The following is an 11,741-nucleotide window of genomic DNA, read 5'->3' on the forward strand; positions in this document are numbered from 1 at the left end:
CTTAAAGTTCTAAAGGATGTTTCATTATTTTTATACATCTTTATAGTCAATGATGACACTCATCTGGTCCTGATACTTATCTTGGGCTTGTTTTATTAATAAATATAAAATTTAAATGATACAGGTATAATTTTTGAAATCATTATTGATATCAGAATGTAGATTTTAAGATAATTGAAAATGCTCGAGTCCTAATATTTCCGATAAGTAACAATCATGCATTTCCAATATTATTTGCTTAATGCTGAAGGATAGATTTTATATTTATATATTTGCTTCTGGTTCACAATGAAACAATTTTGAACATTTCAAATATAGAAACACTTTTACTTATTCAATTCTAGTTAAAATTTTGTATTTGTCCAAGTATCCTCTAATTGGTGAGTTCCTCAAAAATAATGACTATGTTTCCTTTTTTTTTCTTTGTGCTCTGATTATATTACTCATCTGCTCTGATGATATTATTCAATTCTTTTAAAACAGTTTTCAATGATCTTTTTCATTTTTATTCATTTTCATTTCTACATACAAATGCATGGTGGAGATTGTACCGACATAATGACTTTCTTCATTCTGCCAGGTGTTGAGGTGGTCAATTAGGACAATAGCCAAACTGAGAATAAAAATCTAAGCTTTATTCTCTCACTAGAGGCCAGAATAGGCACAGCTCCCCAGTCTTTTATTTTTACCCAGGAACCAGCACCTAGAGAGTCAGGTGCATTAGTGCAGCTGGGGGGAGTCATCTTCCCCTTGATAGGCCCTAAAGGAAAGGCTCCTGCCATTTTATGGATCCAGGATAGTGTAGAGAAGGAGAGCAGGGAAGAACTAGGAGTAGAAAACTACCAAGTCCAAGTGGAGAAAAGTGTCAAGTCCCTCCCCCATCCCAATAAGGAGGTCTCCATGGAGATACCTTATAAGTGCCTCAGTCAAGGTCCTCTGATGAAAAGATTTTCACAGGAGGTATCTGGACTAGAAATGCAACGATGTCCGTGAGCATGGCTGGCCTCTGATTCCTTGACCATGACTCTCTGCAGTGACTGCAGTGCAAGGGCCGGGCACCCAGTCTGGTGTGGGGAGGGTAGCGTCCCTGGGATACCGGCCAGGGAGAGTCCTGCCCTTGTCTGTGGTCAGCCTGAAAGATCACACAATGGGTTTTGATCTGAAGCTGGACTCCTCATGCATAGTAGAGTGTTCATATATGTCTGACTAACTGAAGAGACTCAAATCAAAATAAGACTCTTACCAGCATGAGAGACACATATAAAATAGTGTATAGCAATGTGGGTAATCTTTAAATCAGGAATGACTATTTAATGTTATAGGGTCATAAGGAGTTCTATTTTTAGTAAGGTTCCTAATGAAGTGATCAGAAAATGTGTTAAGATACATGTGAACAAATGTTTTTTACAGTTTTGTTTAAAATAAAGAGAAATTTAGAAAAATATAATCAGAAATATGGAATATATTTAATATATTTTTATATCATACAGACTATTAATTTTAAAGATAATGATGTAGATGAATATTTAAAATGGAAATACATTATATTAAATATGGTATAGATATAGAGTTGATTGGAAAAACATTACAGTGAATGACAATAGTATTCTTCCAATTTTATACATATTTGACTGTGTGTGTGTGTGTGTGTGTGTGTGTGTGTGTGTGTGTGTGTGTGCCTTTGCAGGAAGGCATAGGAAATATTTAAAGACGTAGATCAAAATGTCCTCATTAACTTCTTGAATGAAGATTAAAAGTGATTATTAGTCTTTTATTATTTTTTAAATTTTGCTTTAATGTATTTTCTGAGAGGAACATGAACCAATTGTCTAATTAGATAAAAATTAAAAAGAATAATTGAGATCAGTTCAGAAATCAGTTGGTCATAAAACACTACAGTGATCTTGTTAACAATTAGTTTTTGGCTATAGTAAAAGGTAATGACATTGTTAAAATGTTATAATAACATAATTTAATTATTTTAATCTGTTACTTTATATTCAGTTATTGATTTATAGAAGCTTATTAAAATTTTCTTTCAGGTAGAATTTGCAGGGAGAATATTTCCTTACAATATTGTTGTTTCTAGAAGAACTTGTGAGTGAGTACTTTTGTGTTTGTTTTCTATTGCTATGTAACAAAATACCACACATTTAGCAACTTTAAACAGCACACATTTATTATCTCTGTTTCTGTGGATCAGGAGTGTGTCTGTGTGCTAACTGGGTCTTCAAGCTCACAAGGCTTCATCATGGAGTTGGCCAGGGATGTGATATTATCTGATCTTGATATTTGCTTCTAAAAACTCACTTCTTGTTGGCAGAGTCACTTCAGTTCCCTGAAGTGATAGGGCTTAGCTCCTTGAGGTCACCCGACATTCAGTGCCAGGTAACCATCATCACATAGCCCTTTGTTCTTTGTGACAGCAGGACAGTGTCTCTGCTGCTTTGAGTCTCTGACCTCAAGACCCTCTTTTAGCTGATCAGGTCAGGTCCACTCAAGCTAACCTTCTTCTTAACTTAAAGACAATTACTTAGGAATTTTACTAACATCTTTCAAAATCCCTTCACTTTTGCCATATAACATTACCTAATCAAGGGAATACCACATTCTATTGGTTCAAAGCAAGTTATAGCTACTGCCCACGCTCCAAAGGAAGAACCCAATACAAAGGCATGACTCAATGGAGGTCACTCTAAGGTATGTCCATCACAATCAGAAAATGTATATGGTACTTAATGGAGATTCATACAATTCTCAATGAGTATCTATGCTGTCCACATCTGAAATCAACTACGTGATATATTTTATCCATTAGTTTTTGTTAGATTTCTATAAAACCTCTCTGATATTTTAATAGAATCACAATATTCTATGGAGTATTCTTGATATAAACTTTTAAGCAGCTTTAAAGAAGTCTCATTGCAATTTAATGAATTATCTATTTTTATCCATGTATACAAAAGACTTAACTGACTTCAGTGCCAAAAATTAAATGCTTCCTTTAAGTATTTGAAAAGTACTTAAGGAAACTGACATTGAGCTCCAATATGTTTTCATCAAATTGACGTTTAAACATCAATTGGTTTTTTCATTTATAAATAATAAGCTCTGTTAAGTGTTACTTTACCAAATCTGCTGATGTGCATTAGCAAGAATCATGCAAGTTGGTTTTAGAAAGCTTCATACTGGGGAATTTTACCCATGGAAAAATTGCTTCAAGAGTTAACAGAAGGCTTTTAGTTTAAAGTTTCACCTGAGGCAGAGATGCTTATTTTCTAAAAGTTATTCATTTTCAGAATTTTAGAAGTAACATTTCAAATTCATTCAATTATGAAATGTGTAATTTGTGACTAAGTCCCAAAAATGATTGATAAAAGCACTCCTCAACAATTCATTTTTTCATTATGAAGTGTTTAATTTGTGTCAAGTACTCTATAAAGTACTAGAGATTCAGAGGTGAGGACTTCTGTTTCTAATAACTTGGATCAAGTTCTTTAGGACCAACTTTTACAAGGAAAACAGTAAAACTGCTGGGTAACTATTTCTGATGATTGGATACATTCAGAAGAGCTTTCAGGCTAATAGGATAGGGCCAAGCCAAATTCTCAGGGAAACTAAAGAAAGTAATGTGGGCATTATACTTGAGCATACAAATATTTTTGTCCTATCAGTCCTGACAAGCCAGCAAATGCAGGCTGTAATTCAAAGTCTCATGGAGTAAGTGTTAAAAATAGAAATATAATTTAAATCTAGGGTGGGAATTGTATAAGAACCCTCGCCATGTTAAGCTGGGGACTCAAAGGGCTACACCCTTGAGGTAAGGAAAAAGTAGATTTAAATTCATTTCCATAATCCCTGATCTCCACAAATCCCAAAGGACTTTTCATGATTTTTGCCTGGCATTGAATTAAACAGGATAAAAAACACAAAATAATAAAATAATAATACAGTAAGTCCCCTACATACGAACCTGCAAGTTGAGCACTTTCAAAGATGCGAATGTGCATTCCATCATCAGGCGTGAGGGAAATTGCAGCTTGCCTTCCGTCTCCTATTGCCGACGATGCTTCAGCTCTACCATCTCCCACCTCCTCTCCCTCCTCCAGTCAGTAACTCTTCCTGCCTGTTCTCTCGATGCCAGCCCCTGTGTGCCAGCTGTTGTACTGGACTACTGTACTTTTCAAGGTACTCTTCTGTAAGATTAAAACTGTTTTCTTTATTTTTTGTGTTTGTTTTTATGTATTTTTTATGTAAAAAGTATTATAAACCTATTACAGTACAGCACTATATAGCCGATTGTGTTAGTTGGGTACCTAGGCTAACTTTGTTGGACTTAGTGAACAAATTGGACTTAAGAACACAATCTCAGAACGGAACTCATTCATATGTAGGGGACTTACTGTAGTACCAACTAAAAACAATATTCAGGATAGCCAACACAGTATTAAATGGGAATGAAGCTGGAGGACTGACACTACCTGACCTCAGTTCTTACTGTAAAGCTACAAGGAGTCAAGACAGTGTGGTATTGGTGGAAGAGTAGACAAACAGATCAATGGAAGTGAATAGAGAGCCCAGAAATAGACCCACATAAATATGGTCATGTGATCCTTGACAAAAAAGCAAAGGCAATACACTGGGGCAAAGATTGTCTTTTCAACAAAGTGTGTTTGAGCAACTGGACATCCACATGCAAAAAAGAGAATTTAGTCACACATTACACTCTTCACAAAAATTAATTCAAAATGGATCACAGACTTAAATGTAAAATGCAAAGCTACAAAACTTCTAGAAGATAATATAAGAATAAACTCAATTGGGTATGGTGATGACTTTTAAAATACAACACCAAAGATAAAATCTATAAAACAAATTGTTGATAAGCTGAACTTCATTAAAACATAAAAACTTCTGCTCTGTGAAAGGTAATATCAAGAGAATGAAAAGACAAACCACATACTGGGAGTAAATATTTGCAAAAGATACATTGGATAAAGGATGGTTATCCAAAATATACGAAGAACTCTTAAAACTCACCAGTGAGGGCTTCCCTGGTGGCACAGTGGTTGAGAGTCCGCCTGCCGATGCAGGGGACATGGGTTCGTGCCCCGGTCCGGGAGGATCCCACATACCGCGGAGTGGCTGGGCCCGTGAGCCATGGCCGCTAAGCCTGTGCGTCCAGAGCCTGTGCTCCGCAACGGGAGAGGCCACAACAGTGAGAGGCTCGTGTACCGCAAAAAAAAACAAAACAACAAAAAAAAACCTCAGCAATGAAAAGAACAAACAACCTGATTTAAAAAGAGTCCCAAGACCTAAAAAAACACCTCAACAACAAAGGTATACAGATGGTAAATAAGCATATGAGAAGTTGCCCCATATGATATGCCATCAGGGAAATGAAAATTAAAACAAAAATAAGATGTCACTGCACACCTATTAGAATGGTCAGACTCCAGAACACTGACGACCACAAATGCTGGCAAGGATGTGGAGCAACAGGAACTCTCATTTACTGCTGGTGGGAACGCACAATGGTCTTGGCACTCAGAAAAACAGTTTGGCAGTTCCTTACACAGCTAACCATACTCTAACCATATGATCCAGTAATCACACTCCTTGGTATTTACCCAAAGCAGTTGAAAATTTATGTTTACACAAAAACCTGCACACAGATGTTGATAGGAGCTTTGTTCATAATTGCCCAAACTTGTAAGCAAACAAGATATCCTTCAGTAGGTGAATGGATAAACTATGGTACATCCAGACAATGGAATATTAGTCAGTACTAAAAAGAAATGAGCTCTCAAGCCATGAAAAGACATGGAGAAACATTAAAGGCATGTTACTAAGTGAAAGAAGCCAATCTGAAAAGGCTACATACTGTTATAATTCCAACTATATGACATTCTGGAAAAGGCAAAACTATGAAAAAAATTAAAGGATTAGTGGTTGCCGGGGTGAGAGTGGGGGAGAGATGAATAGGTAGAGCACAATGGAGTTTTAGGGAAGTGAAAATACTTTGTATGATATTGTGATGGTGGATATATGTCATTATTTGTCAAAACTCACAGAATGTACAACACCAGGAATGAACCTTAATGTAAACTATGGACTCTGGGTGTTAACAATGTGTCAATGTATGTTTATCTGTTGCAACAAATGTACCTACCATCTGATGGGGATGTTGATAATGGAGGATGCTATGCATGTGTGGAGGCAGCGGGTATATGGAAAATCTCTGTACCTTCCTTTCAATTTTGATGTGAACCTAGAACTGGATTAAAAAATAAAGTCTTAACAAGTGAAGTTTTAGAAGTCAAGACCAAATAGAAAAATATATTCAAATTTTACTGAAAGTGATGGCAAAGAAAGCAAGTCAAACAAAGCTTTCATTTTAGGCTATGAAGTAGCTGTAAAGAACATAAAACATGGGGAGTATGATGAACATAAAACAAAAATGTCTGAATAAAATCACACCAAAATAAATACCTATCAGTAGGAGAAGAGCTATTTATCAATTGATACCAAGGTCAGAAAAATGGACAAAGAGATCTGTAAAAAGTGGACAAAGAATGTAGGATATTTTCAGGACTTTAAAAAACGAGAAACAAAATTTCATTTTCTAAAGTCCAAATGTGATCTTCTTCTACCCCAAATTAATATTCTTCAAAATCTTCTCCTCTCATCATGTAAAACAAATGAGCTTCTAGCCATGAAGTAGTGCATCTGGGCTGCCTTATATTCATTCTTCTTTTCCTGATAAGACATGCTAACATATTTGCTGATACCAACATACAATTCTGCTTTTGATTGTTTTTCTCCTTCTGCCTGGAATGTCCTTTCCATGTATCATTTAACAGATGGGCATTTAATCATCCTTCACCACTCAGCTCCATGTATAAATCTACTATATTTCTGCTTCATTTATTCATTTATGCATCTTCCTTCTTTAATGGACTATAAACTACCTGATGGCAGGAATTATTTGATTTTATCCATCTCTACATATCCAGAAATTAGCACAAGTGCCTGGCAAAAGAAAGAAGAAAGAAAAGAAGGATGTGATTTTAAAATATGGTCAAGTGTCTGTAGCTTAATTATTGAGTTTTTTTTAAAACAACCTGTCTATATACATAGAAGAGAAATAAAATTATTATCAATTTAATAGCTTTTAAATAATTATACTAAAAGAAGTTAAGGAAGAGCTCAGAAATCAGAGAATCCTGACACGTGCCCAACACTATTTTATAAAATTTTAGCAGCCATATTGCTGAAAATTTAAAGTATGGTATGAGGAAAGGTACAAAGGTATGCCAAATTTATTGGAAGACAGCAGGGTGTAGCAGATTAGAGAACAGAAGATAAATATCAACAATTCATCATTCAACGGATGAGTCAGGAAAGAAAGAAAATGACCAGGAGACCAAGACACGCTGAACACCTAGTATGCCGGTTAAAAATGAACAAAAGAACATGAATTTACTGATACTGTCTATTTATGGCATATTCATATGCCATCATTTTTATAGTAACAAAGAATAAAAGAAGGCCATTTTGAAAATTAAGCTATACTAGAAAAGCTGGAACATAAAATTAACAAGAAGTTCAATAAAGAGGAAAATAGAAGGGAGTGGTGCTATTACTGTAGATATTAGTGTGGAGATTGGGAAAGTGAATATTCTTGGCATGCCGTTTCATGGGAAGGGCTAGCAAAATATAAATTCCAAGTGCACGCGATGGGTACTTGACCTTTCTCGTTAGACTTAGAAAGAATAAGGCTGAACAAGCAGTTTCTGTTGTGAGTTGTTCATTATTTATGTAGGGGTTCTACCACCAGTACACTGTTGTACTGATGGGCACCATTTCTGTTCTTAGTGAAAATAGGTTAACTACTCAAGTGATAAATCATCTACCTGGCAAGAAAGAAGGCAGGCCACAGATGACCGATGTATTCAATCATCGGGGGCAAAGTTAGAATCTTCACTTAAAAAGTGATGGAAATAAAATCGTAATTTCCTACAAGTCTTCTTGAGGAATAAAAAGGAATCTTAAAATTATGTGTTAAAGAAGAAAGCATAGAATACTACAAAACTTTTGGTCATAAAAATTGTATTATTCAAAGACACATGGAAGAAATGTTTTATTAATAGATAGACAATAAATAACAAATACTTTATATTTAAGAGGTTTTATGAGATACAAGACTTGAAGAAATCTGGGCATTCATAGGAAATGCTTTAGAGAATAAACGCATAGATTTTCTTCCATGCTTTCCTTCTGCTTGGGGCACAGTCTGAATTTCCACTCCCAACCCCCTACCCAGCCCCTAACCTGTATGACACCAGGTTATTTTCCAGGCCTTGGGTTAAATGTTATTTACTCATGGAGGACTTACCTGAGTCCTCAGACTTGGTTAACTTGTACATATTCACTGCAACCTGTAGTTTTTCTTCCTGCCACTTAATCATGATTTATAGAATTATGTGTATGGTTTACTTAGTGATGGTCTCCTCATTGATCTATCATGACCATTAGGCCTGAGATGGTGTCTGTGTCTGTCCCTCACATGTAACATGCCAGACACATATTAAATAATTAACAAATAAGTGTTAAATAAATGAATATGTGAGTGTACATTTTGAGATTTTGCAATTGTAAAATAAAATTATGGAATTTGATCATGTAAATGTCTTGAAATGGAACAAAGTAAAGGTATAGGAAGAATAAAAATTGTTATCAAGAAAATTTTCAAACTTTTATGACCTTTCATACTACCCTAATTAGTAGTTTGATCTCTAATTACTGAGACAGTAAGAACAGTGATGAAAATTAACTTAATTCTATGTAGGAAACAATATAAGATAAATAATCTAACTAGAGCAGAAGGTCAGTAAATGCAAGGAGTTATTTAAATTTAGATATAGAGCTTTCCTATAAACAGGTTTGAGTTTTTAAAATCAGGAAGCCTCTGTCGTATCTATTCCTGTAATATTTCTGCTACATATACAAGAAATAGTGAAATGTTGCTTAAAGATGAATGCATTAAACTCTGTATTAATTGCCTTTTAGCAAATGTTTTCTCTTTTTCACATCCTGTGGATTTAAGAAGTACATGGATTGAATCATCCAGCATTTTTAAGTTGGATATATAAACATAATATACTAACATTTCAATGGAGTTTTGAGGGAAAAATGCTATTGGGTTATACATATCTTTCATATGAAGTAATTCTTTGTGTACATGTTGATTAGATTTGACCAGTTCCTTGATTGATACATTTATTCATTCACTATTTATAGAGTGCCATTATTTACTAAGTATGTGTTAAGCACTGTTCTGGACACTCGGAATGGATGAAAAATACAGGGTTTTTTGCAGATGGATTGATGGTGGTAAGAACCTCCCTGGGAGAACTTTTAAGCACAGACCTGAAGGATAAAAAGGAGAAATCATGCACTATCTTTCAAATGATGGTTAAGAATTTTGATATTTGTTTAAATTAAATGTTCCTAGCATAGATTTAATGATTTTGTTTTGGTCTATGAGTATGTCCTTGAGGAAAATCAATTTTAAGGTAAAAGTTTGAAAAAAGAAGAAAATAGCTGTCAGGTAGCTTTGGAATCTTCCCGAGCAAGACATAATGGTGATTTGAAGCAAGACAATGTAAAAGTAAAGACACTCATTAAAAAATTACTAAAGTGTTCTGGGGGTGAAGCAGGTGATGACGTGGAAGTTCCTTTATTCATCTATTCAGTGTTTTCTTATAAAGCATCTACAAAAGTACAAGCTATTCTTCTTGGCTTAAGGATAATATAAATAAATAAGAACAAGAAAATGCTTGCCCTCGGAAAAATTATATTTCATTAGGCAGATAATGAACATAGAGATAAGTAAATAATTAGATAATGTAAATTCATATAGTTATAACTGCTTTGAAGAGATAAAATAGGGGATTGAGATAAAGTATGGTTGAGAGAGAATAAAGAAGAAACGAATATTTTAAGCATTGAAGTTAAAGAAACCCTCTTTGAGAGGAAGAAATGGTAGTGGATTTGTGATATATTTTAGAGTGAAAGGATTGAATATTGTGGGAGAGGGAAATTGGAAACTCAGCAGAGCTCAGCTAGGTGATTCATTATTTCCATGTGTCACTGACCGAGGTTATGTGATGTTATTCAGACGATGGAAGGGCTGTCTTCACTTACTCACCATGCCCTTTAGTAGGGATAGGGGAAACTTGGGCTCAGATGTTTTGAGCAGAGTACCTGCGTGCAATCTCTCCAGCCTCATGTCTCTAAGTGTTCAAACTTCTTACATGTGGTCAAAGCTCCAAGAGAAAGTAATCCAGGGGCAAGATGGAAGCCACGTGATTTTGTGTGATCTAACATTGAAAGTAGTTCTACTATAATCTGTAGGTTGAAACTGACACAAGACCACTCAGATTCAAGGGCAGGGAACATGAACTACACATCTTGTTAGGAGGTCTGTCAAAAAGATGTCAATGTATACATCTGGCTATAAATTTCACATACTCCCAAATGCAAAATGAAGTAATTCCTGCCAAAAACACTCTCAAAAGTCACATCACATGATGGCGTAAGATTGGACTCAAGGATTAGAATATTCATTCACGTCAAATCTAGGTACAGATGAGGGTCCTCACATCCAGTTTCTCAGATCTAAAGAGCTATGAACTAGAAATGAATTATCTAACCTGTATGAATGACACAGGGTCACCTTAGTAGAAACCCCTCTCCAAAAATAGGACCATGCATGCACACAGAAGTCACTCCTTCAGAGCAATTCTGAAAACCAGCTGGGCACATGTTGCCAAATCTTTGTACAGGGTTCAAAACTGCTTCCTGGAAATGAATTTTTATGATTCTTAATTTTGCCCTCTGGGCTCTTGATTCCATATTCTGAGTCCTTCTTCCAAAAAAAGAAAAAGAAAGAAAGAAAGAAAGAAAGAAAGAAAGAAAGAAAGAAAGAAAGAAAGAAAGAAAGAAAGAAAGAAAGAAAGAAAGAAAGAAAGAAAGAAAGAAAGAAAGAAAAAGAAAGAAAGAAAGAAGGAAAGAAAGAAAGAGAAAGAGGCTGTGTTTTCAGTTCAATAGTTTTCTTAACCTGCTTTCTTCCCACCAAAATTTAGGAGTCTAATTATTTTCTCCATGCTATTCAGACCAAATTGATATACTCCTATAAACTGCATGAGTGTATTATGTATCTACCTGTAACCCATTCCACTCGTCAAAGGACATATCCACAAATCTCTCTGAGATAAGTTTTTCTCTACTTTGGGCATTTTGTAAGGCTGCAGGTGGAAAGTGCCCAGAAGGTTCTTAGAAGCCCTTTCATTTAACAAATAAGACCTGTGGGGCCTATCTTGAGATCCATAGAAGGCCTTTGTCTATCTGAAAGGGTCTTTGAAGCATCAGCTTGAATCTTTCTAAGGTTTTAAAAGGTTTTTATAGTTGCCACTTTGGCTCCATCTTCACACTGAGATGACAGTTTGACAGTGAGTTGCATTTAATTTTTTCCTTGAGACTTTCACTCTTTGGGGAACCCTTTTCTGGTTGAAAAAACTGTGCTGGGCCCTTAACATTTCATCCAAATTCTACTCAAAAACTAAAGTTATATCTTTCATTCTTCTATCCCTTTCTTTAAGCAAAGATAAGCAAAATGGAAGAAGGCAAGTGACAACTTTAATACTCAGCCCAGAAATCTCTTTACTAGATCACTG

This window comes from Phocoena sinus, chromosome 14 (assembly GCF_008692025.1).
Source record: "Phocoena sinus isolate mPhoSin1 chromosome 14, mPhoSin1.pri, whole genome shotgun sequence".
Taxonomy (NCBI): Eukaryota; Metazoa; Chordata; class Mammalia; order Artiodactyla; family Phocoenidae; genus Phocoena; species Phocoena sinus.